The following is a 27,031-nucleotide window of genomic DNA, read 5'->3' on the forward strand; positions in this document are numbered from 1 at the left end:
TTAATAGTCAACAAATTTCAAACATCAAGGAAAAATGTTTTTCATATATACACTTTGCTCTTGCATCTCTATATAATATTCCTAGATTTTTCTGTTAAAAAAATGAAAGGAGTCAGTAACAACAAAATTAATTTACTGATTATGTAGTTTAAACTGGGTATATTTCTGGAAAGAAATAAAGATTACAAGCTAGGTAAAATATTGGTTTTTACTAATCAAGAAGAAAAAAATGAATGGGCAAAAACCAGAGCATATAATGTGAGCACCAGAAGCCCATGATGTGAGAACGATTGGAAGGTGGTTGAGCACCATATACTGCTGAGTCAGGGTGAATATCTAAATCAATTTCAAACTTATGCAAAAGATGCCACAAAGGTTCATTTACTACAGAGAGGTTACAAGCACATCTGTGCTACCAGTGAGTCAGAAGCATGGAGAGAAATACAGCAGCAGCCAAAGGAGAAAGACTGTTCTTCAGTGGAAAGAAGAGAAAATAATAGGGGGAAAACTAGGAAAAGAAGAGGAAGAGAACCAGGAGGTAGAAATTATTAGCAGCTCAACAGCTATGGCAACTCTCAACTTGAACTCCCTTATACAAAGAATGGCACAAGTGCTTATGTCTCGAAGAAGGCTACACTGTCATTTTACTTTCTTTCATGCCATTTAATCTGTCTGCAGACATTTTTACATTCAAATCACTTCATTCATACTGCTACAAATAGTGCTTGTTTGGGAGTTTATTTATTCTACAGCATTACCTCAAAAAAAAAAGGTTTTAAGACATGGTCTCTTAGGTAAACCTCCCTTTAAGGGAGGATTACAGACAATTCCAGATTGTAATGAGTTACATGCTTGTGCAAAGGGCAGCTGTTTCTAGGAGTATCCAGTAGACTTTCTAAATGTTTTGTCCCTCATGTGTTCCAAGGGACAGAAAACAGTTTGCCATCTTGCTCTACCAAAATTCAAAATTGTGATATATTGTAGCTTAACCTGAATAAGATCATCCTGGTTTGTTCGTAAGTAGAAGAGAGCAAAATCAGCAGTTGCAGGGTTGTTCAGCTATGGTAAGGGACAAAGCTAATTTTGACAACAGGCAGAACATAGAAAGTAAGTTTTAGAGAGGAGAGGCTGGGTTGTCTAACTGTTTGGATATGAGTATGATCTAAGTATCTGATCTTTGGTACTGTCAGTGGTGACCTAGGGATCAATACAGTTGCCCTTTAGTTTCAACTTCATAAAGAAATATCAAGGGTTTTTCAGAAACCAGGGACATTTTAAGCTACCAACTCACCTCATGACAATATGAACTTGCCCAAGAATCAGGCTGCCTGGATGTTCTCAATGAGTTTATGTACTCTACAATGGGCTCCTCAGAGTAGAGAAAACTTTATTAAGGACAGAAAAATCTCAAAATTTCATGAATAGCTTTGGAGTCTGATGAATAGATATGTGTCGGAGTAATATGTAACTGAATTGCAGACTTATGCTCTGATTTCTCTTTCAATTAATTGTAAATGTAAAATTGTAAAAAAATGTAAAAAATGTAAAAAATACAATATTGCTTTAAGTGAATAAATTGGTCATTTGTGTAAAACAGAGAAGTAAAAACTTATGGACATTGGCAAACATGAAAGTAGTATTTCTTTATTATGCTATTACTTTCCAAGGAAGACACTTCCACATAATTCTAAGGTGTTAAGAAAGAGCTGCAAGGGAGACTACAAGACAGTCATTTTACATAGCATATATCTTAGCCAAACCAGAGCAATTCTTGTTGCTTAATAACTCACTGTGAGCTATATTTAGTTGAAAACAAACATTAAAAAGACAGAGGAGAGAGTTATGCCAGCCCGGAGATATTATCAAGACCTAATAATGAACTAATTTGCTATTAAAAACAGATGTGGTTACAGACTTCACCTGCATTAATAAATGTAACTCCTTTTTTTTTGTATAAAATAAGAAGCATGCAATCTTAATATAGTCTGTGGATTCAGTTAGAAACAGTGGGCTGTCTCAGAGACACAATTCTCATACAACAAGTTTGTATTTTGCTTAAATATTTTGACAGATGTTTGTAATTTCTAAGATATATGCCTTGGATACCTGTCCAAATCATTGTATTTTTCATGGTTCTTTGCTGAGAGCCTAAAACAACAGTCTACATCTTTCCGTCCACTACTGTGGAACTGGCAGTGTGCTTGTCTGTCATTCCCTGATGCAGAAGAATGGAGAAAAGCAACAGAGTAAGTTCTGTGTCAGTCTGTGTCAAGACAATATCTGCACTTCCCCATGAGCATACAGCCCTAGATAGAGGTGCTTGAAAACAGCAGGTTTTTGGGTTTTGTCTTGGTTTGAAAGACAGGTGTCTGCTAAGGAAGGCAGAAGCCTCCCTTGGAATGGCAGATGCAACCCCCTTCCCTCCGAATTATTGTAATTTTGAAATCAAGGGGGCTTTTAGGCAAAGATGTGGGAAATAGGAATAACAGTTCTTTACTGTTATATATGTGTATAACCAGTCAAACAAACACCAATAACCATGGCAGTAACAGCAATCAATCACAAACCCAGTGCCAGCCTTCTCGGCTGTCAGGCCCTTTCCCCTCGGGTGCAGTTCCGCTCGCAGCCGGCAGGGGCGCTGGCGGCTCCCGGTGAGCAGGGCAGGTGCGATGGTTCCCCCGCGGCTGCAGGGGGCGCTCCGGAGCGAGCTCGGGGAGCACGCGGCAATGGCGCCCTGGGATCCCGGGAAGGGATGGAACAAAGGCTTCACAAACCCCTGGGCAGCTGATCCCGGTGTCCACTGGACCCTTGGGAACAGCAGGCTGGAGCAGCAGGCTGGAACGGCAGGGACGAGCACAAATCCTGGGTGGCCGATGAGGTATATTGAAACGGAGAACCCCCCCACAGAGGTCTGGGCAGGCAGGGTGAGCAGGGCTACAGCATAGAGAAGGCTCGAAGCAGCGGCGGGGCAGGGCAGCCACGGCCCGGCTCCGAGTGGGGCAGGGAAGGCGGGCTTGGGATCTCCGAGCTTCTCCAGTAGTGAGGAAAAGCAGCTGAGGAAGCAGACTCCTTCCCTCTCTTGAAGGCAGAGAGCGACTGGCCCCACACCCAGGTGAAACAAAAGAATAGCCAGGTGCACCCCACCCTCAATGGGTAGCTCTTTGTTTTCCCTTAAGTACAGAGCAATTTGTTGTCTTAGTAACAGTATGGGGAAAATTCCTTTAACAGAAAAAAAAAACTAGAACTCTTAAAACCCCAACAGGTTTGTAGCCCTGAGCTGGGATGACATCTCTCTCCAGCTTTCAAGGACATAGGACAAAAGGACTGCCATCCAAAGGGCACTCTTGTATCCATAGCCAGACTATTCCTAGCTGGACAGAACACATGTGGTAATGGATGAATCTTTTCAAAGAATATGTGGGAATCATGGCACCCTGCTTCCATGCTCTCAGGCTCTGAGTGCAGCCCACGGCCCTATCATTCCCAGCTCCTTGGGCACAGGCTGCTCCTGCTCCAGCCAGTGCTGCTGCAGCCTGGCTGGGGAACCTGGGCTTACACCACTGGGAAAGACCTGGGACAGAAAGAGAGGGGTGTTTCACTCGGGTAACTTCACAGGTCTCATTTTCTTGGGAACTGCATCTGTGACCAGATCCTCAGTCTTGGTCCTTGCCTGAGCTATGCCACAGTCTGTGTCCAACCTTGTACCTGCTGTCCATCACCTACTGCCCCCACTGGGCTTTGCACCTGACTGATTCATCACTGTAGTCTTGCCAGGTGTTTGCAGGGCTCTGGGCTGGGCATGGTCACAACCCCTGTCTCTTCCCTGCCCCCTTGCTGCGTGCCCCTGGATGGACCATGGGAGAGCACAATGTCAATCTTTTGGCCACCCTGAGCTCCCAGCTCCCTCTCATGGGAGCCATCCACTGCAGCATCCTGACATGTTCAGAGGTGAATGCTCAGATCACAGAGAGATACCAGTGCTAATTTCTCCCTTATGCCCTTGGAGCACATCATTCCACACTTGCCAAATCAGAAAGAAATGTGAGCTTGGTACGGCTAGATAGAGAATCCCAGAAGGAATAAATCTTTAAATAAAGTATTTGGGCATTCACTGGGGAGAAGAAGATTGAGTTTATTCCCTTGTTCTGAAGATCACTTGAGCTCTTGGTGTTAAGCAGTTAATGGACAAGGAGATAGACCTGGGTACCTCCCAAGAAGGGTCTCCTGCCTAGTGTGTGGTTTCCCAGGCCCCCCTGAGGACTGTTCAGAGTGTGGCAGTGGGGAGTTGTAAAAGTCTGTATCTCCTCAGGTCAAGGAAGACCTTATATCTGTTCTGTTATACTTAAGAAACCTCTAGAATTAATTGATTATGATAAAGAAAGAGAGGAAAAGACCCATAAACCCCAGAGAAGACCAGAGATGAAAGAATCCCCTTTGCCTAAGGATTTCCTCTTCACCACAGGCAGGTGGGAGTGCTGCTTTTGGGTAAATCTCCCTACAGCGTTGAAATTGATTCAAAACCCACCATGAGACTAAACTCTTTCTACATGTTCTTGTCCTGTACAGGGCCTGTGTATCTGGTGAGGCAATTTTCTCATCCTATTTAGGATCTAGGTATTGCAATACTTACTGCTGCTGTCAGTATCTAAGCCTCATTTTGGTTTCATACCCTTATTTCTGTGTTAATAACATAGTGTTTGAATGAGAACATGGCTACAAATCCTATACATGGTATCTTTATCCTTTGTTACTCACATAGATGAGAATTCTAAGATGAGCATTTGGAGTTCTTACTTCAATAATGAATAGAGCGAGGCTATTTCCCTGCTCAGGGAGGTGCCCGATGCCTGGAGCTGGGGCTCCCTGGTGCCCCAGGCTGCAGTTCCCGGCTGAGGGTGGGATGGCCCTGAGTGCCAGGCCCTGCCCTGCTGTACTGGGGGTTCCCACAGCCCTCAGGGAGATCTTGGCCCCCATGGGGCCCTGGCAGGCATACACTGAATGTGATGTCAAACGTCTGTGACAGTTTCTCACCCCCAAAATATATTTTTTAAAAAAATTATACAAGGGCCAAGGTTATAATTAATTCTGTTCAAACCTGATACAGACAGACCCCTTAGACTCTTATACAGAAACCATACCCTGTATATAGAGACAGTTGAGAAATTTCTTGGTTGTCTGAAATTTCCCTCCACTAGATTGCTGCTCTTTTTAGAATTGCAGATGGTTATTGGAGTGGATTGTGCTTTACAGCTCAAAATTAAGGAGAACCAAGATAAATGTGTGCATTAGGCCACTACATCCCTCCCTTTTCAGTTCTCAGGCTGTGATGGCCCCCATATAAGGAAAGTAATCAAATTTTCAATACTGCAGAGAATGTCAGTGCAAAGCATAAGCGGGGAAATGACCTGCGAGATTACCCAGTCTGCCTCCCTGTCACTGCAACATCATTTCTGTGAACATGTTTTATTCATACTGTCTCCAGACTCAGACAATATCCTATATCCTGATTTCCTAGTATTTTAAGCAATGGGAGTTTTGCCCCTCTGGGGAATAATTGAGCTTAAGTGGCCTTCATTATAAGTTTTTAACTATTAAACTAAATTTTATTTTACCCACACTATTATTAAATTGAAAAAGGCCATTTTTGCATGAGAAATAATACCTTAAATGAGCAGTAAATGTGCTTGGGTTCTATTTCTACAAATTTGGGAAAAAGTCTGAAGAGAAAAAAACTAAAGAATTCAACATGAATAAGAGCTTAATCTGGATTTTATAATCAATCTGGTTCATCAGAAATTCAGTATGTGACCACAGTGTACCATTTTTCAGATATGTTTTTTGAAAACTTTTAATTCAATGTTCAGAAACTGCAGCACGTTCTGGTGCTCTAAGAAGTAAAATCTGTACGTTTGCAGAGGTATCCATGAGATAAAGCTGAGTCTGGATAACCTTTACTCTTGAAATGCCTTAGAAGAAAAGAAAATTGAATTTAAATGTTTACATGGAGTTTGCTAACATGTCTATTAGAAAAAAAATTTTTTTACTTGTAAGCTGAACAAATGTAATATGGTATCACTGAAATGCAATAAAAAACCACAATGCATTTTATAGTCACTTTTTAGAGCAGAACCACATGTTAAGTATTTACATGAGAGTCTGCAACAGTTCCTGGGCTGAAAGTGTTTATTAGGTACCACTGGCTTGATTCTGCTTTCCTTGCATCTTGTGTAGTCATTTACACCTGTGCAATGATGCATTCCACTTCACATTATGGGATTTTTTATGAGATTTTGTCAGCACAAAGGGGTCATAAAGTCAGTCAATATAATCATTGAAGAATACTTTTAGACTCTGTATGGTGTGCAATCAACTTAAAAGTCTTTTATCACTCCTCTTCATAAGCCTGTAAATACAAACCATAAATCTATAATTACAGAAAAGGGCGGTTGACTACAGTATTGAAATATGTGAGACAAGTGAAAACTAGGCCCACTGAATGGAACAAAAGGTCTACTACAGATCTTCTGATAGCATTTTCCTGCTGTTTCAATGTCCTGAAAGATGCCAAGATTCTGTCTGGTTTGGGAAAGATAAAATGGTAGGAGAGGCTGCAGATAGTCTTTACTCCTAAAGACTAGCTGAGCCAGATCATTCCCAAATCGAAGAACTTAACACATAACCTCCATATTAATCCAGTAACCTCTTATTCCTTTAAAGACTCTGGCTCAGTTTTCCTTCAAACTCATTCCAGAGTTTTTATCTGTTTGCCTCTCTTGCCATCTTTAGAAATTCTATGCATTTTTTTTTAATGGTGTCTTAGGGTAATTTGCAATCCCAGAGGTATAAAAAAGAAACACTTTTGATGCCTTAACTTCAAAACTTTTTTATGTCATCAAAATTTCCTGAGAAAAATTTTGTTTTAATTTTCATCTTTATATAGAAGAGACCATCAAAAGTACCTGGTAGCCAATGACAGGGACAAAAAGGGTGAACTTGTCTGCAAGGAACAGATGATGGGTCTGGCTTTCACAACTACACCTTGCTTCTGAACTGCCTAATGCTTCACTAATGACTGATTTAAATTCAAGAATTTCTGTTATAGCTGGACTGAGCATCCCATTTGACTTTGCTAAATGAAACTTTAACATTAAAACATACCAAGGGAGTATACTTGGACTCAAGTGAGCAAGACAGACTTTTTAGGCCCCTATTCCTTCTGTAAGTCAGCTGTTGCTGGAAAATCTTCACACAGCTGCTGCTGAATTTTTTTGCTTTTGCATATAGACCAGAAGACTCATACTTAACAGTGGAAAGAAGGAACAAACCCAAGATCTTTGCAACAGTAAGTTCTGCAAGCAGGAGTAACTAATTTGAACTAGATGGTAAAACATTTTCTTTTGTGGTGAAAGCTTTGAGGAGTTGAAAATATCCTCATTGTTGACATTTCAGTGAGCCCAAGGATCTGTAAGATTTGAGCTTGAAAACCTTTTGAAGTCCTTCTCAGAATAGCAAATAGCTCAGGGAAAAAGACAAGCATCTGAGATGCAGGAGGTCCACTTTGGCCTTCTTGAATTCAAAGCAGAGACAGAAGCATCAGTTGTATATATGTCACAGGGTATCTTGACCACCACATTTTAGTTATTTGGGTTCATTACCTCCTCAACAGAGGCCAGAATATCATCCTACCAGCCAGAAGATTGAGCATTATAATAAATATTGAGAAGCATTATAAGAAAGAGAAAGAATGTGGCAATTATGTCAAATAAAAAAAGATATGGGAGGTCCATACTGATCTAATTTCTGCTTTATAACCAAAGCAAATGGAAAAGGAATATTGATATTACAAATGAGTGAAAGCTGTTGGTATAATGTCAGATTTCTAAGAAATGTAAACAAGAGTTAGCCTGTGGTCACAGAAGAGTGTCGAACAGCAATACATCATAGAACTCCACCATGATAGCTCTCAGCCCTGCCTGTGCAGCATTCCCATCAACACTGTAAAAAACTGAGACAAATCAGCCTCCTATTTAAGGGCTTATAGAAAAGGAAATGGAGCTCCAGCTTTAGAAGAAAACAAAGGAGTAGATCCTCCTTCACCAATGCAGATATCAAATACGCAATCTGCCCTAGAGACTCACATGATGGCCAGTGCTGGTTCTGGCAAGATTTTGGCAAATCTGCCCTCAGATTTGTACACATACAAATGACACCAATGACTTCAATAGAGAGCGATGAAAAGCAGTGAAATCAGAAAGCAGTATGGAAACCCACATGGACTGGGAAAATACTACATGTGTCTGCAGTATAAAGAACAAACTCCTGGATATCATCAGTGACCATTTAAAACTCTAATTGGCCTATATCCCATTGCAAAAGATGCAAATGTTTGCCTGGTTTCCAGGAGCACCTGGGACTCTACATCTTCAAGGGAGATTGTACAACTGAAGAGGTTGCAGTTACGTTGATTCAACAATCTCACAGACTCCAAAAGGCCAAAAAATTTAATGAAATTTAAGGAGTAAGAAAGTGATTGACACAAGAAAACAGTTAAAATTTTGTTAAAAATAAAGCAGCTGAGAGAACTTAGTTTTTGCAAAGGTATAGTAACACAAGGGTGGTCAATCTCCACTTCTCTCACGAGATCCACTCTGTTGACAAGCAGTAGATCAAGGAGTGCATCTTTCAGAGTCTGCTCCTTTAGATCTGTTTCATAAAGTTGTTATTGAGATTTTGAGGAAACTTCTGGCCTGGTTTGTGTTGGTATACCTTTGCAAAAACTAAGTTCTCTCAGCTGCTTTATTTTTAACAAAATTTTAACTGTTTTCTTGTGTCAATCACTTTCTTACTCCTTAAATTTCATTAAATTTTTTGGCCTTTTGGAGTCTGTGAGATTGTTGAATCAACGTAACTGCAACCTCTTCAGTTGTACAATCTCCCTTGAAGATGTAGAGTCCCAGGTGCTCCTGGAAACCAGGCAAACATTTGCATCTTTTGCAATGGGATATAGGCCAATTAGAGTTTTAAATGGTCACTGATGATATCCAGGAGTTTGTTCTTTATACTGCAGACACATGTAGTATTTTCCCAGTCCATGTGGGTTTCCATACTGCTTTCTGATTTCACTGCTTTTCATCGCTCTCTATTGAAGTCATTGGTGTCATTTGTATGTGTAGCTGATAAACAGAAACTGAAGTTGTACTTTTCCTATCGTGTTAACTATTGAGATGTTAGGGTTTCTTTTAATTTGATTTCATTCTAGCTGCTTTGTAACAGAGAAATAATCTAACATCAGCATGGCCTGTGTTTTCTTTCCTTTTTATCTAGATGAAACAGCATGGTTTACCAATAATGAAATTTCCGAACCATGTGCTTTTCTGCATCTGCCTTTTTACTTCTCCTTCTCACTTTAAAACACACTGACGACCCCCTTGGTTTTAAGTGCTCATGGTGCAGTTCACATACAGTGTGTTCTTTCTGTGCAGACAGAAGTTTAATCCAGAAATTTTCTTAACACCTTAAATGTTTATTTAATGTAGCTGAACTGGACCGACTAATGGACCGACAAATTCAAAGAATAAATAACAAGGAAAAAGAACTATGCATTGATACATCCAGATACTGATCGTACAAGATTTACTGCCATACAGAAAATGACTCAAATAAAAAAATTTAAATTCAGACTCTCATAGAGAGTTCAGATAGTGAAGTGTGCCTGTTTTTGATGTCTTTTCCCAGGAAGAAAGACTCATTATTTTTAAAATATATTTCCAGGCTGGCTTGCCAAATACTATGCTTTCTTAACACAAAAAAAGATGGAACAATGTATAAAATACTATAAAATAGCCTGGTTCTGTTTGATTTTCAATTTTCTTATAGTTTCCCACAGTCATTTTGGGAGGGTTAGTATCGTGCTATGACACAATATTCTGTATGAAATATTCCTGTTTCAAGTAGAAAGCAAAACTTTGCCTGACTGATCACAGCCACCTGCCTACATACTCATACCACTCATACACACTGGGTTCCACAGTTTCTAAATGTTGTAGTGTGTCTTTCTTGAAGAATTTGATTCAAAACTTTTGAATTTTCTCTGAATCCTGAAAATCAAAGTAATACTTTGCGAATAATGAGGATGAGCAATTATTAGAAAAGAACGTATATTTTATGTTAGGAAAAGATTTGTCAAATTATTTGTGACTAATCATTGAAAATCATCTCAGGTAAAAGGTGAGACTTCAATATAACTATTGTTATCCTGTAAGATTTATCCACTTGAAACTGGACCACATTTATGGAAATGATTGTTGCTTCATAGAGAACTAGCAAGAAGCTTAGTAATTTAGAAAAGGATGACCACAACAAATGGAACTCTTTCATGATGTATGGACCATTGAAATATCCTGTCTATGTTAACTTAAGGAAAAATAAAAAATAAGCCTGCACTCTACATTATTTTTCTACTGTTTTCTGATGAAGCTGATTTACATCATTATCAGCTCTCCAAAGTGACATTATGCCTGAGTATTTTCTGCTGGCTTGTGCTGTGGAAAATAAACATTAGAAATTAAAAGAGACTTTGAAGCTACTAATAGCATTTCATTTTACAGTTGCGGAACACGTGGTTTTTGTTTGTATTGTACGTGCTCAATGACTGCTGACAGGTTATTCACTTCTTGACATTCTACTGCATTTTGATGATGTGAAAGGTCTTTCAGTCTTTGAAACTTAAAGGCATATTATCAGCCACACTCTTAATATACTCAGAATAGATGGAAATCCCCTATTTTTACAGAAATGAGACAGGACATTTTAGGCATCCCGGCTGGCATGAAAAATCAAGATGCTGAAAAGGAAATAGCCTTACTAACTCTGCATGGATCGCAAGTTCTCTGACTGGAATTATTTTCACTAATCAAATAAAGATCCCTCTAAATACTTTCTGAAACTAATGAAATTTACTTGAAAAAGGGAAAAAATGTTGAATTTTACCACTGAGAATTGTTTCTGAAATAAAGAAAAATATTTGCCACACTTTAAGTAAGTTCACATAAACTGACCATGAACTGTCATCTTAGACACAAAAGATTTCATTCTTCTGTGTGTGTAGTCTCATAGCAACAGATTTGCTTAAAAAATGTATTCAGAACTTAGTACAATAGAGATTTGAATAGAAAGAATATGAATGGTTTAAAATACGTACCTAGAGTCTACTGAGAGGCATCATGGGTGGCAACACTTCCAGTTTTTGTCTGCAGACATCATAGGGACCAGTTTGTGAAGGCATGGCAGCAAAAAACAGTGAAATATGTAAAATGTTTCTTCTCCTTGAGCATGCATCATGTTCTGACAGTCCCTACTCCTCCCATAATATTGAGCTTTGAAGGAAAATTCAAGATGTCCAGAGAAGGCAAAGAGAAAGGTCTTTATATGCTTTCTAATTGCTGAGACAGTCCTCCTGGTACGCAGTACTTTTAAAATCTGTCCACACACCAACAGTCTTGTGAATCGAGGAAGAAAACTTCACTTGAATCTGATATGTCTTACAAAGATACTTCTAAAGGAAGCATGAAAAAATGAGGCAATGTTTTTTTGCATGCAGAAAAAACTCCTTATGGGACATGGGACATATATGTTGTCACCAGATTTCTTTTGCTTCTGTGCTATTGTAACTTTTGATGAGCTTGCTATGGTTCTGGAAATGAGAATTCCAAGCAGATTTTTATTGCTATGTTATGTATGCAGATCACAGTCATATGAGTGACTGTAGTTTTCTAATGATGCTGACTATCTTGTACACTGTTAACCAGAGGTTAGGAACAGTAGTGAACTCTGGAACTCATCTACCAGGGCTTTGACTTCAAAGTTCCCAAATAGGAGATCATCAACACTGCTGGAAATTGAGCTAGTGGCTCAAGACAGGTATCTGAGTATCTTGATGGAACCTCCCCCAGAAATGGGGTCAATAAGTGGTGACTGGGATTTTGAGGTTGTTCACCAATCATGTAATACATGTCATACGGCAAGGAATAAACATTTTCCGTCCTTTCCATCCGTCATATTTGTGTCTGTAATTCACTGAAGTTGTAGCCTTTGAGCAGGAATCAGAAGTTCAAGAATGGTTTTCACATGTATGTGTAAATCAGCACTAAATAAAAGGAAAAAGAAAAATTAAAACATTTCTGAAAGAGTAGCTATGAGGCAAATACTGAAAGTGAAGATGGAGAAAATGCAGAAAATGCATTTTTTTAATATAGATCAGGTACAGGAATAAAATCACACTTTGATGAAATCTAATCATTAAGACAAGAGCTGTGGTAGGAGGCAATTTAGCACAAAAAGACATACTAGGAAAGCCATATACTTTTCCACAAATAGATAATAAGCACAATTAATTTATTTGATGTCTCTGCTGATAAAAGTACATGCATCAGTTTAATAATGAGGTGGCAACTTGGTGCAATCCCATTTTGGAATGCCATAAAAGTTTTCAAAGACGTTGACGTTTAGTTATTTGCTCTGATTTTCAAATTTTAAAAAAAAGCAAACCATCACAACAGCAACAACAACAACAACCTTCTGTTATAAAACTGAGCTTATTAGACTTCATGAATTATTTTGGCAAATAATGGCAAGTAATTATAAAGTAGTAAAAGCTGTGGTTTTATTGAAGTTATTCTGTGCACAAGTCTTGCAGTGATCACAACCTAACAGCCAGGTGAGTTCCACAAAGGTAACTTGCAACCGGCACAGACAAAGTGGAGTCATCTCATGATGCTTTCAGTACTGTGTTTATGCTGGTGCACAATTTAGTGCTAACCTCACCCAAATCACAGGCTGACTGCTGGAGTAGGAGCTCATGGAATCTCCTGGAATGCCAACAATGCTCACACCAGCTACTTGACAGACACCTTATGGGACAATAATACTCTATTTGTGTGCTTAAGTCTGACCCACAGACAAAATGCTCAAATAATCTATCAGTTTGTCTTTCTTTCTCTCAGATCTGGCTAATGCCCAGCAGAATAATCATTATTCATAGAATTCTGTTAGCAAAATTTTAAAATCTTAAAAAAATTACATGTGTGCAACACATCAGTGATTGTCAGCCTTGGTGTGCTCATAAAGATTCACATAACCATAACAAGGCTGATCTCAAAGATATGTCTACAACTGCAGAAATTAGAGCAATGCTTCAGCTGTGTTTTTATGGTATGTGTGTACTGCCCCAATTTTTTTCTTTTTTGAAGCCTGATTTCACTTTCATGGAAACACACCCATATTTGCAGAAATTCAGTTCTAATATTTTGGAATTATGTGGATTATACATACACATTATATGAAGGATGCTGCAAGTATATAAGATCAGATGAGTGAAGTTTGCTACAAACTTTTCTGATTTTCATCTCCCTAAACCAGATGTTCACTATTTTAACATTTGGAGAAAAATTAATATCTTTATGTTCCAATGTTTTGGATTCTTTCTTTCCAAAGTTCATGTTGTATGTGTTTAGGAAAGAAGCCACCTTTTATATGATTTTTCTAAATTTCTCTGCAGACGAAATAAAATTTAAAAAAAAGGTGCATTTTGAAATATACAAACACATTTTGAAAAAAAAGTGCTTAGAGTATACCCTTATTTTGTAAATTCAACATAGTGTTTTCAATAATTCAGTCAAAACAGAATTCTGAACACCATAGTTTGGCAACTAAAAAGCATGTAATTGAGATTTAAAACATGGTGTCCCCAGACTGAGTTTGTAATTGTTAAAAAATTTTAGTTTTGTTGGAATAACATTCTCAAGCAAAAAGTTATTTAGAGAAAAATTGTCCTGAAAAGTTGAATGATGTCTATATATGCTTTAGGGAAACCAATACTTATAACAATATATTTGGTTTTAGGGAGAAGTGTGAAAATTGCTGTGTGAAAATTAAGTAGTGTTCATTTTAAAGATTAATGTAAAAAAAGGCATTCGAACAAAAATACTCCTTCATAGATGAAAAGCAAAATAAAACTACATCTCAGGTGCATTGTTTTGCTGTTCCCTGAGGCCTGATATTTCTGGTGTGAAATACATACAGACATACTGTACTGTAATGCTGCAGCTGAGACCTATCAAGAAGCTCTGAGATGATTGTGCCTAGAATCTCCTGCTTTATTCTCCTATTACATGTCTAGTAAACTCTCACTGAGTTCTTTTGAAATCCACACTCTTTCAAATGCATTCACCATAAAAATGGAGTTACCTTATATAATTCTTGGCCTCTTATGTACTGAAAAAAAAAAACTTCATCTTTTCTTGGCAGAATTAGTGATTAACTAGGCACAGACCCAAGACTGCTCTTTGCTAGAGTTGGTTTTTCCTGTTTCCATTTTTAAATAATGTAAATTCAGTAGCTAGAATTTTTGGGAATACTTACAGATGAACACAGAAATATTTTTTCTAATTATAGTAATAATAATAACAACAACAATTAATCTTATGTTAGAAAACTTAGAGTAGCATGAGGATTTCTATGAAAGAAAGATTAAAGTAATGGTGAACCTGTAGGTCTGGACACAAAAGACAGCACATTTCAGTGTTAAACTAACCAGCCCCAGTGGGGTGCACAGAAACTGGAAATATCAATTCAGATGTTAATGAGTGCTGAGACCTACAGACAAGATGTAACTAGGCCACTATTAGCAAACTGCAACTTCAGGTCTTGGACAATCCTCCAAATCTTTTGGAGTAATCCAGATGGAATAATTGCTTGGATGACATCCTAGCAAAGGATATGGTAGAACAAACTAGTTTTCTGAAGTGGCCCGTACTCCATCTGTAACTCATTCTGCTCATACCAGGGACCTCTTAGGGTCTCACAGTCCTATTTGTATTTCCATTAGAGATTCCCACCTGTTGTGGGAATTTTTTATTCTTATTATTTTCTTATTTTTATTCTTATTATTATCTTATTTTGAATGAGAGTTCTTTTAGGGTGCTTTTCATTGAGAAATTCATAGAGATTTCAAGAGGAAAACAAGCTAATGTGTGATAGAGAAAGGATCTGTAAGGGATGAAGAGAAGTGTAATGCTGTTACCTTTTAACAGTGACCATTCTGTACCAAAATATTTAGAAGGACAGAACACAGAATAAAGCTTTAAGGCCCTGAAGGGATCTGAAAGAAAGCCTCAGACACAACAATCAGAAACCTTGATATCCTTGGCAAGTTGTGGCTCATCTCTTCCAGCCAAATTAGAAGCGACAAGTGTAATTGCTGAACACATCTCCTCTACACAATGGCTGATGTTCTCTGGAGAAATCCTTTTGCTCATGTAAAAAAACCCCATCAACACTGAGATAAGAAGAGGAATCTGAACAAGCTCCAGAAGTGGGCTAATGAGTGAAACTCATGAGGTTCAACAAGATCAAGTGCACGTGCACTCACAGCCCAGAAAGCCACGTCTATCCTGGACTGTCTCAGAAGAAATGTGACCAGAAGGAGGTTGAACGAGGTGAATCTTTCCTGCTACTCCACTTTCCGCAGGTCACTCTTGGAGCAGTACAACCAGCTCTGGGGTCCATCCAGCATAGGAAAGAAATGGACCTGTTGGAGGAGTTCCAGAGGAGGCCCACCAATAGGATCAAATGGGCTGGAGAATCTCTCCTGTAAGAGAGGGGGAGTTTTTGAGGCTAGAGAAGAGAAGGCTCTGGGGAGACCTTATCCCAGCTTTCAGTACCTAAAGGGAGCTTGTAAGAAAGATAGGAACAAACTTTTTTAGTACAACCTCTGGCAACAGGGGACAAGGGGTCGTGGTTTTAAACTGAAAGAAGATAGATGTAGACTAGGAGAAGATTTTTTACAAGGAGGGTGGTGAAACACTGATATAGGTTGCCTAGGAGGTGGATGTTCCATTCCTGGAAGCATTCAAGGTCAAGTTGGATTGGTGCTCTGAGAAACCTGATCTAGTTGAAGATGTCCCTGGTCATTGCAGAGGGCTTAGATAAGAAGACCTTTAATGTTCCCGACCAATCCATACTATTCAATGATTCTAAGTCTAGAAAACCAACTAATTGGTAAATCAACAGCAGTACATTAATTCACTCAAACCTGAATTAAATGTTATCTATTTCATACATTGCACACTGAAAGAAAAAGAAAAAATTCAGATATTCAGAGCAATATGTAATGAAATATGATTTTTAACCAAATAGAGTTATTATTGTTTATCACCCTGTCATACCAGCTTGCTTTTGACTAGCTAATACACTCAATAACATTACAGAAGTTAGAAAGAATTGTCTTTGAATTATATTTGGTGAATAATTACAAATCATGAATAATGAATATCAAAATGAAGGAAACTGTCTGCACACATTTCATCAACAGAAAGAACTAAATACATTTAATATATTTTTTAAGGTATTCTTTACCTTCTAGTTACCATCAGATATATATGGAGAGCTGAGTAGAAATATCTAAATGAAAATGTATAAGCTGTTAACTTCAATGCCCTCTGTCATAAAATCAAGCCATTGACAGCAGTCATAAATGCAGTGTTTAATATCTTAAACCAGGCAGAATCAGAATTCGTGTGGCAACATTAAAAAATAAATAAATAATTCAAATATTCATCAAGGAAAAAAAACCACTTAAAAATTACAACAAAGGAATAGGTCAAATCTAAAAAATCTGAGTAATGGTCCTACACACCATTGTACCTAGTAAAAGCATGGAAATCAGAAAATTCAGTAAGCTTTTAAATTGTAGATGAATCTGAAAATTAGAAACAAATCACTGCTGCAGTATGTGCCCCAAGGCTGTTAGTCTCTTCACACACATCTGAAAGATTCTGTTGATGAATGTGTTCAACACAAGAAGATAAATTAAATTTCAAATTATGTATTTTTCTGGAAAAGTGAAATTATATTATTTAATATTGAAATTATATATTTTCCTGCAAATAGGACTCCAAGATATCTGTGTCACAAAGTGCTAGCAGTGGGAGACATTCATATATCAAAAGTGCATGTCTCATTTCAGAAAGATGTAGTATTCATGTCTTAAGTCTTTTTTGAGGATACCACCATGATTCTATTCCACAATCTCCATTTTTTGGTTTTGCTTAAAATAGCTGCCAAATGAAAAAGTCCATCTTTCCCTATCCATTCTTACCCTCTTCATTTCTCCTCTCTCAATCAAAAGAAGCAAGGAGCAGAAGGATGTAGTCTGTCAATATATCCCAATTTAATCCAAACCCCTTGGTCATACCAGGTTCAATGTCTGGAGAACTTCCACATTGCCACAGAAAATTAAACTAATCTGGATAGATTCACAGGAAGCTGTATTTTCTGCTGAATGAAAGCTTTGGTGGTTTTTACCATTTTCCATTTCAGACTGAAACCATTAAGGAAACACATGAACACCTGAAAAACAAAGTGATTCTAAGACTTCCAGCTGTGAGTTGCATTAGGGCTTTTTACAATTACCCATTTTCTAGCTGCCAATTTAAAATGATCTGGTTATTACATTTTTTCTCAAAATAAGGATCAAGTTCCTTTAAGATTTAGAAAATGTTGTGGTGATGGAGAGACCACCCTGTTGGGGCTGTTCCTGTTGCACTGTGCTTTCTGCACTGAAATTTTCATCCATTTTCATCCACACTGGAAATTTCTGTGTTGAGTCTTCACTGAGTAACTACTCAGCCTTCATGAAAAGTCCGTGTGCCTTCATGGGGGTACGTGGGAAGAGGTAAGCTGAACTGGGGAGGCTGTGACTGTTGGAGGGTAAAAGATAGAATAGAGGGATAAGAGGGTAGAAGAGTTCCAGGATGACTTGGCTTGAGGAGAATAAACCTGGTATCAGGATTCAAAACTGGAAAGGTGTGGAGAATATGCTAGGCAGAAAGGGAATTAAGGTTTCAAAACAACGTTTTTCTATTTGATCACCAGTTATGATTAGGTATTCAAATTAATAATCCTAAACTGAGCGTAAGTAATTTTAAATGTAACACTAGAAAATGTTCCATTTTGCCCTTTAATTTGGAATGCTTATAAGAGACATTATTTTTTTTTAATCTTGTAAAAGAAACGAAGGTTGAAAACAGGGACTAAAATAACACTCCTCATATTTTCCTACCTGAAATGAAGATAAAATATATCTTAGGAACAGGAGATAATACTGTCCAATGTCTGCAAGTTTTCTGCAGTATGATTTTATTCTGTTATTAACTCACTGAATGTAACCAGTGTCAGAATACTGAAAACTGATGTGAGATTTCTATTAATAACACTGAACATAAACTTTACCAGAAGATATATTTGGTACTTATGTCAAGAACAAGTCTTCCAGATGAATATAAACAGAGTATTTCTAAAAAAATAAAATTATACAGTGTATGGTATCTTTATACTGCATTTTTAATAATATCCATAATTAGCCTTCCTTCCTTCCTTCCTTCCTTCCTTCCTTCCTTCCTTCCTTCCTTCTCCTACATAGATATCTACCTCTCTCTCTCTGTTTACCTATTTACCTTCTTATATTCAAGAAGTCAGGCTGTAAAATTCAGTTTCTCCTTTTTCTTTACAGATTATGAAAGGATTTATTCATCTCGTGATACAAGGGGAGCACAAGTCAAAGAAAGAAGGTAACAGCAAAAACAAGTTTGAAAAACAAACTGGAAATTAAACTGAAAAAAATAAAGGAGTTTCTTAGAGTTTATTAATTTTTGAGGTACTGATAAAGGCAGACCTAAGAAAAGAAAATATGCTGGATCTGAGTGTGTTCTGTGGAGAAGGATGGGAGTATACACTTCAAAACTGTGATCTGGGAAAGTCATTTAGCATCACGTCAGCTCAGTTTTCCTAAATATAAACTGGTGAAGCTGGTGGAAAACAGTTTTGAAAGTCCTCTCTTGCTCAGGCACAATGTGCTTACAGATGTTCTCATGCCAAAGGGATAAGGAAGTTACAGAGTCCCACAATCTACTGTGTGGGATCTTTGTGTTTGTAAGGTTCATTCTTCACGTAGAAGATTCTCTCTATCTTAGTCTAACACACTGGATTTAGTAACCTCGTTGCCTCTGCTGCTCTGCAGAGGTTTGGATGGGATTTTGTATACTAAAGAGGAGTATATGGAAGAGTCTGTGTCAGAGATGAAGTAATTTCAATGGGTAAATTAACTCTGTTGCTGCTTGCTGCTCTCTCAGAATGTTTTAAGGTGCTTATATCAATAAGATCAAAGATCATGGGAGAAAGTATGTCTAACAACTTGTGAAAGAAAAGAAAATAGAAAGATCTGAGGAAGCTTTTCTTTTCCACCCAAACACAGATCCAAAGACAGAAGGAAACACTGGAACATTCATAAAAGCATCTCTTCTGTCCTACAATCCAAACATCTGGAGCAGCTGCCTTTGGCACTTCTTGATGCTGACGTAGTTTCTTTGTTAGATGTTACTCAAGATTCTCAAGTTTGTCTTGCAATACTTGAAATCATAAGGCACTGTAGATTTTAGAAGTTCATAGTATGACTATATGGCTAGGCAAGCACTTAGGAGTTATTTGGTTCATAGATTTCGATTGCTTCTTATTTTTTATGTTTAATTATTGTAACATTCATTTCATGTTTAATCATCACTATTCCACTTTCTGTCAGAACGAAAGAAATTTGACTCTTGCTAAGATCTTGTCCTAAAGGATTGATTTCACTAAGAATGCTGGAGCCTAAAACAGGACTTCAGGTACCTTAGTTAGTTTTTCTTCTGGTCAATGTACAAATGATCTAAGCATTTTAGCACCCATATTCAAATTAAAACTTGACAGAACCCAGAAAATTAGTTGCTACAGTGCAATAGAATTTGAGGCCTGAGTCTTTACCTATGTTTTGTCTAGGCAGATTTTTTCTGGGAGATGGAAAATTGAGTTTGGAATGGATGAATCAAAACCAGGAAATGATGATAACAAAGTTTCTTGCAGACTTATTTAGCACATCCATTTTCTACTGCAACAGTTGCATGTAGTAAGGATATCAGCCTTATTTAATAATTCAAGCATAACAGATGAAAGTGTCCACTCTCAATAGACTTTTCCAACCTGCACCATATCAGAAGAGTTGCCTGCAATAACAGAAGTTCAGGATTATTCAGCATTCAACAGCCTCTCCCAACCAGCCCTGAGCAGGAACAGAGCTCTTCAGCTTGCCCTAAGCACATCTTAAGTTTAATTAATGGAATGTAAATACTTAACTAATTTTCAGGTACAATTCCAGGACCAAGCAGTTAAAACATTAGTCACAAAACTGCATAACTCTTAGGACCTAAAATTGTTTTTCTTTGGTGTTAGTCCTTCTCTGCTGCAAGACAGGAAGATTGGGTTTTCTGTATTAGATTAAACTTTGAGAAGATGCCTGCTGTGCTGAAAAGGCACAGTCGGAAGTGGAAGCATCTGCAATGATGTGATAGTGTACACATGGTGGATGGGAGATGTAGCTTCTGCTGATTATAAACATCAATTCCTCAGCGGGAAGTCCCACTGACAATATTAGTAGTTTTTACTTAGGAACAAGTACATCCTCCAAGTTCTGTCTAATGTGAAAAGATTTATTTAAGAGAAGGTAAAAAGCTAGCTTTGTTATTGCTTTTGTATGGCTCTTGCCTATATCACAGGGCTGTAGGCAAAAATATAGCAGGAACTATGGAACACCAACATGAAATTTGTGTTAAAAAATAGATCAAGATCACATAGATGCTTGTGTCAGAAGTAGTTTATGTCCCACTTAAATAACACTTTGTTTTTACACACCTAGGACACTTATTCAGATTTTATCATGTTGAAAATGCTGTTCTTTTAAGTTACATTAACAGAAAGACCATTCCTGAATCACCTTCAAAATAAAGGCAAGGAAAAGGTAGAAGTAAGCAAACAGCAGCAAAATGAAATAGAAAGTAAGCCAGCATTGTAGCTGACGAACTAATTAGTTTTAGCACATGACCAAGCTGGAAAGCTCTGATGAAATAACTATATCATAATTCTGTCATTTGCTAGATATAAACCCAAAGTAGATTATACATTTTAATTGCATTCTGATGAGGACTAGACTCCTTCAGTGTACACATTACTTCATTTTCCCTTTAACTCAGTGTCTTTTTGTTCTCCTTTCTATTTATTCCTTTGGAGTTCTGAAGCATCAAATCATCTATCTGAGCAGTTTCCAACATGAATCCCAAAGCTGAGGAATGATTTATACCAGAACCTCATGTATCAGCAGTGCTGTACTTTTTCTCCAGAATTTTGTCATATCCTGTTTTGCATATCTTGAGTATAAATGTATTTTCCACAGGGGCAGGATACGGTTTGTTTTGATCCCCATCTGAAAGAGACTCAAAAGCCAAATGATGAAAAACAGACTCAAACTTCTTTCTCCACTGAGTTTGACAAATTATTCTAATATGCAGCAATCATAAGGAAAAGGTAAGAAGGTTCCGAACTCAAGCACTAACACCTCCCTCTATGTGGGAAAAATAGATTTTAACTTATAGAGTGCTTCTTTTTCTGCTTAAAAGCATGATTTAAAAATGCCTATTTGCATGTGATAGATAGATAGATAGATAGATAGATAGATAGATGGATGGGATTTCTTCTTACTGCTTTGGAAGGAATTACTCATAACATCTTTCATGGAAAAAAAAGAAATTCGGTACTTCCCCTCACCTATAGGATAGACTATAACTACAATTTTAAATTCCAAATATCTAAATATTCTTTAAATTATAAATATTCTTTAAATTCTAAATAATTTTAAATTAAATTTCATCTCAGTAGTTCAGACACGTGTCAAATTGCAGACTGTGCAGAACCAAGCTGCCCATTCCCAGATCCCAAAGGGTTTGCCTGCATAGCCCTGTCTTCTGCATCCTTGGGCACTTAGAGCAGGGCTCTCAGGAACACAGTGTCTTTCTGCAGAATTAGAGTCTGTATCAATGAACCCGGAGAACACAGAGGCAGTGCACACCACTATCACCTCCTGACACATCAGTGCCAGCACATGGTCAGACTCTGGACAGAGGAGTTGGGAACACAGCTCCTCACTGTACCAGCACAAGTTTAGGTCTCTGCCTCCTGTTAACCACTCTTCCTAAACCGAGGTGAAGTGGGACAGTCTAATTAACACCATGGATCTGACCCTGGTCCACCAGAACTAATCGCAGCTCTTTTTGTACCATAACCACACCGCAGTGCTGGTTTTACAAGGGCTGACAGAGGCTCAGCAAATTTGTTTCAGTGCTGCTCTGCTTTTGGTATCTGATGGCAATAAAGGCATATGAAAAAGACATTAGGCCTGATAGATCAGTCTTGATAGACTGTGGCTAGGCAACATGGACATAAAGCAGAGATTATCTGGAGCCAAAATACATTGCCCACAGATAGTGGAGGTATTCAGGCTCCATGATCTTTCTTTCACTTCAGATGACTGCATAAATCCCAATTAGATTTCAAGTCACTTCTGTGAATAAGGCCATAAGTACTTTTCTCTCTCTCTCTCTCTCCTTCTATTCTGGCCATTTACTTGTCCATGAATGTCAGTGTCCCAGGGTGCAGAATAGGAAAGGCTGTTCTGTATCCTGGGACACTGGAAAATTCAGGTACAGACTTAGAAGATCAGCATTTATTTAGGAGCAATCGCACAGTGTAAGGGTATATAAAGATCTCAAAACGCCTCTCTGATCTTAATCTGTATAAAAAGGCAAAAAATTTGCACAACTTTAAAAAAAAAAAATATCTGCATATTGATATGCAGCCTTTAAAGAAACCTGGAAAGGGAGAAAAGTGAAATTTGAGTAATTTATTAAATGTTGATTTATTTTCTTCCCCATCTGTGTCAACTGTCCACAACTAAACTGTTACTGGCACAATAACCTGTTGTGACTATTTCCTCTGCAGGCTTTCATAACACACTGTGAAAGTTGCATGTCAGGTCCCAGTGTCCTACTTTAAATTTGAGGTCCTCCTCTTAGACAGGTCAGCTGCCAGGATTAAATAAACTCTGTCAGTCTTGGCCTGGAACTGAAGATTTTGCTCTCCTGATTACAGCTGGCATACAGCATCTTCTGGATTATCACTGGAACAGGTTTTCCAGAAAAGCTACGGTTTCCCCTTCCCTGGAAGTGTTCAGGGCCAGATTGGATGGGACTCTGAGCAACCTGGTCTGGTGGAAGGTAACCCTGCCCATGGCAGGGGAGTTGGATTTATAATGTCTTTAAAGTCCCTTCCAACCCAAACTATTTTATAATTATATGTTGTTATGATTTTATGATCCAGCATACTTTCAACAAAGATAATTTTGTTCTTTCTTTCATATTTTTATCACCACTAGTGGAAGATGAGAGAATTGTGAGGGAAGATGAGGGGAAAATGAGGGAAGAATGAAGAAAGAATGATTTTTTTTTTCATTACTCCATGTCCTCAGCAAAGTATGGCAAGATTTACTGTTTAGTGGTTCACAGGCAGTATTATTTGGCCATATAAGGTTCTAAGGAATTGAAACATGAGTCAGTCCACAGTAACCAAGTCAACATTGAAACACAGTGCCTGCAAATTGACAAACAGTGGTGGGGTTGCTTTGACAAAAATCTATGTCATGATATACACGTACCAAGCTGTGTCTCAGCTGGCTGTGCAGATTTTATAGTGATGAGTTTCAGACAAAACTCTTAAAGAGGATGTCTAAGAAACTAAATACCTAGATTATCTAATAACTTGTTGTAAAGCCTGAAGCAGTGAATGGCAAAATTATTACACTGAATATCAGTTGCCTATGAATATGTACATAAATAAAATCAGACAAATTATGGATGTATATAAAAAGTAACCATATTTCTTGCTTTTCTTGTTTTACCCTCCAATAAACAATTTAAACAAAACTATCTATTTTAATACCTTATTTTTCTGTGAAATACTTGATATTTTCATCATTAAACACAATTCTATCTGTGGTATTCATTGATTCCAAAGGATGCTCTTAATTTTATTTTCAATAATGCAGGCATCATGTTAATGAACACAAACAGTTCTTTTTAGCTCTGAACCAGTGGGAACCACAGAACCCTGAATTTATTCCATGAATCCTCAGTAGATGGCATGGGTTTTTGCTCTTTACTTGCTGAACATTTCACAAGATAAAAAGTTTTGCTGTAGGATTTAATCTAAAATGTCTTGCCATTAGTGGAAAACTATATCTTGAAAATATTTTCCCCTTTTGTGACATTTCTTGTTACACTGTGAAGGTAAAAGAATAAAAATAGAACACAAATAAAAATGACTGGTTTAAGTCAAAATTATCTTTGACCATATTGCAATTTATGACTTTATCTTAGAATTTTTAAAGTTCGATTTCACTTTTCTTAGCTGGAGTAATGATTCATTAGATATAACAATGCAAAAATTTAAAATGTTATGTAAAGAATTAATTTTGCAGAACAGTAAATATAGTTTTACTTGATCTGTGTAAAAAATAAGTCATATTTCAATATTCCTTATGAAGTGAATGAGGTAATTTCTTCATCACTTAGCAGTGATTTAAAAGTAAGTAGAAAATAACATGAGAAGAAAAAAAGAAACACAGCCTGGGTCTTTGGCTATACTTCTCAGCAATGCTAATTAAGATAAGGTCCTCAGCAATATCACGTGATGTCTGTGATGCTCCTTTTACTGTGGAATGTGGAATATCTGAGTGACTGCTTGGGGAAGGACTAAGAGGCCAACTTGTTGTTGGGCAGAGAGCTGCTAGAAAAGCATTAACTGCTCATAAAGAGTAAATAAAAAACAAATTTATGGTATTAATTTCATGAAAAAAAAATTAGTAAACACAGATAAATTCAGTGTCTTTTCATAACTGTTGAAAGCTTGTTTTCATGGAGTTTGCTTAGCAGTCCGCCTTTTTCCTTTATTTTTATTTGAAAAGATATGTCTCAAAGCATCTTATTTTTTTTTCTTTGCCTTATTTTACACATTTTTATGTGTTTTATTATGCAGTTTATATATTTTTCTTATGCAGTTTATATATATACAGCTTATACTTCATGTCTAGGATTGATTTTTACTTGATGTATATGGTCAACTTCACAGGAAGAAAAAATTCCAAGCACTCAGTGTGCACTGATTGGGCCTCAGCTGCAGGTAAGCTGGATTTTAACAAGATTTTTTACAAGTTCAGCTCAGAGAATGTTAAGAGAAAAATCAGCACTAGTGATTTTCAGTCTGAAGTTGATAAACATCATATGAAGGTTCCACTATTGATTCAGTCTCGTACATGGGCAGACTGGGTCTGGTCAAATCCAAAGACAAATCTATACCAGTCACCAATCTGAAAAACATAAGGTAGTGTTAGGCCTAAAATATTTTAATATCTCTTCAGAAAAAACATCATTGTTAACCTTTAGCCTTCTTGGGAAGTCTGGTCATTTCTGAGCCTCCAGACACAGATGGGATTGATGAAAACCAAGAAGCTCATGTGGCCTGAGCATCAATGAGCTTACATACCTGTGAAAGATGCCTGGCCTGGGAATATGGCAGATATGCCAATTTCTTAGCAATCTGCAAAAAAAATGTCAGAATCTGACTGAGACTGTATTTCTTTTCTGCAGGTCTCTGGTTAACAAGATTGTCTCAGAAAATAAATGGTGCAGCTGTTATTAAAATCTGCGTGGAGAAAAGATAAAAGTCTGACTGCCAATTGCTTGTCAACATCCTTTGGGTGCATGACAAATCTACTTTATCAAGAGCAAAGCATTGGTTTCTGTGTAGCTTTCACTGATTTAATAAAACCCAAGTGTGCAAGCTTAGCCTGATATGTGTGAGCCCTTTCCCATGTGGTTTCTGATGTTTCTGAGATAGCTGGGAGCTCTGATACCAGAATAGTTTGGGAGAACCCTGGAGAACCCTCTTCCACTTCATTTTAAGGCTGCTGTACCTATCCCATTTCCAATGTATCGTCTGGTAACCCCACAACTGATATTAGAAGTCAATTTCAAGCCACAGATGACTTGATTAAACTCTTCAGACTCCTATTTCATTGGATTGAGACTGCCAAAAAGAAAAAATAAATTCATCTACACAGACATATTGAATTGGAACAATTTGCTAGTTTTATGATAGGCTTTGGACTACATTGTTGCTTTGAGGAAAAGCAATAATATGCATAAAATCGCATCTGGAAGGGAGAGGTGAGTGGGAATCACCTCCAAGTCTCCTTTGAAGAAACTGCGGATGGCGAAGTCATCTCTCATTTCTATGAAGGCAAGCAAGCAAAATGCGTGCGGTCTTTAGAGGAGCTCATTCTCCCCCACATTAAAGCTTTTACACCAGTGTTGTAGACTGGAACATTGTGAAACATCATTATTTCACAGACATTTTTCCAGGAGTAAGTGACTACTCCTCAGCAGATTGCAAGACACTTCTATGCCACTCTATGGCCAAGTGGCCTGAAAAGTTTCAATAACTAATGTTGTTAATGGTTCAGAGGGATGAATTCTGAGTCTCCAGAAGCACACATGTGGCATAACTTGAATATATAGCCATGCCACAGTTAGTTCAACTATCCTGATGCACTGACAATTTCTTTAATCATAAGGATGACAAACACTAAGTGTTGAAGATAAATACGCAGAAGAGTGAAGAAAATCACTCATAACTCATACATATAGATAGTATTGCTGCCAATAATTTAAACAAGGATAATTAGATAAAGTACTTGAATTGGATTCAAGTATCACTAATCACATTTAGCAAGAAAGACCAGAGGTTTGCTGAAAGAAATTACTGCAAACAGATCTCTATTTATAATGCAATCTTTTCCCAGCAAGTTCTACAAAGTTTCAGTTGGTTTATTCCAGTTTCTAAGGAAAAAAGGTCACTTGTCTTCAGTTGGTTTTGTACACTTTTTTCCTCTCATTAGTGTTTCCCCTATTCAACCAAAATAAAGGTGGTCATTTTAAAGTTACTGACATTTTCTGACAAAAGAGCTATTGCCATTAAATGTAACAACACTTTGTAATGC

The 27,031-nt window shown here is 37.6% G+C and overlaps 2 long non-coding RNA genes across 4 annotated transcripts in view; both read left to right on the forward strand.

Annotated features, from left to right (window-relative positions):
* LOC125338118 overlaps positions 1-23,169 on the forward strand; it is a 46,519-nt gene extending 23,350 nt beyond the window's left edge. Inside the window, exons 1-4 of one of the 3 annotated variants that reach the window (XR_007208196.1) lie at positions 14,473-18,626; positions 19,634-19,718; positions 21,317-21,447; positions 23,068-23,169. This is a non-coding gene — a long non-coding RNA (uncharacterized LOC125338118). Of the gene's footprint in view, positions 1-14,472; positions 18,627-19,633; positions 19,719-21,316; positions 21,448-23,067 lie in introns of those variants that run through there. The other 2 variants (XR_007208195.1, XR_007208194.1) reach the window with 2 other exon arrangements.
* A 1,831-nt stretch (positions 23,170-25,000) lies between these two features.
* On the forward strand, positions 25,001-25,823 carry LOC125321981. Its single transcript, XR_007201796.1, has 2 exons — positions 25,001-25,152; positions 25,620-25,823. It is a non-coding gene; the product is annotated as an uncharacterized LOC125321981 (long non-coding RNA).
* Positions 25,824-27,031: the final 1,208 nt, after the last annotated feature.

The sequence above is a fragment of the Corvus hawaiiensis genome, chromosome 2 (assembly GCF_020740725.1).
Source record: "Corvus hawaiiensis isolate bCorHaw1 chromosome 2, bCorHaw1.pri.cur, whole genome shotgun sequence".
NCBI classification, from domain to species: Eukaryota; Metazoa; Chordata; class Aves; order Passeriformes; family Corvidae; genus Corvus; species Corvus hawaiiensis.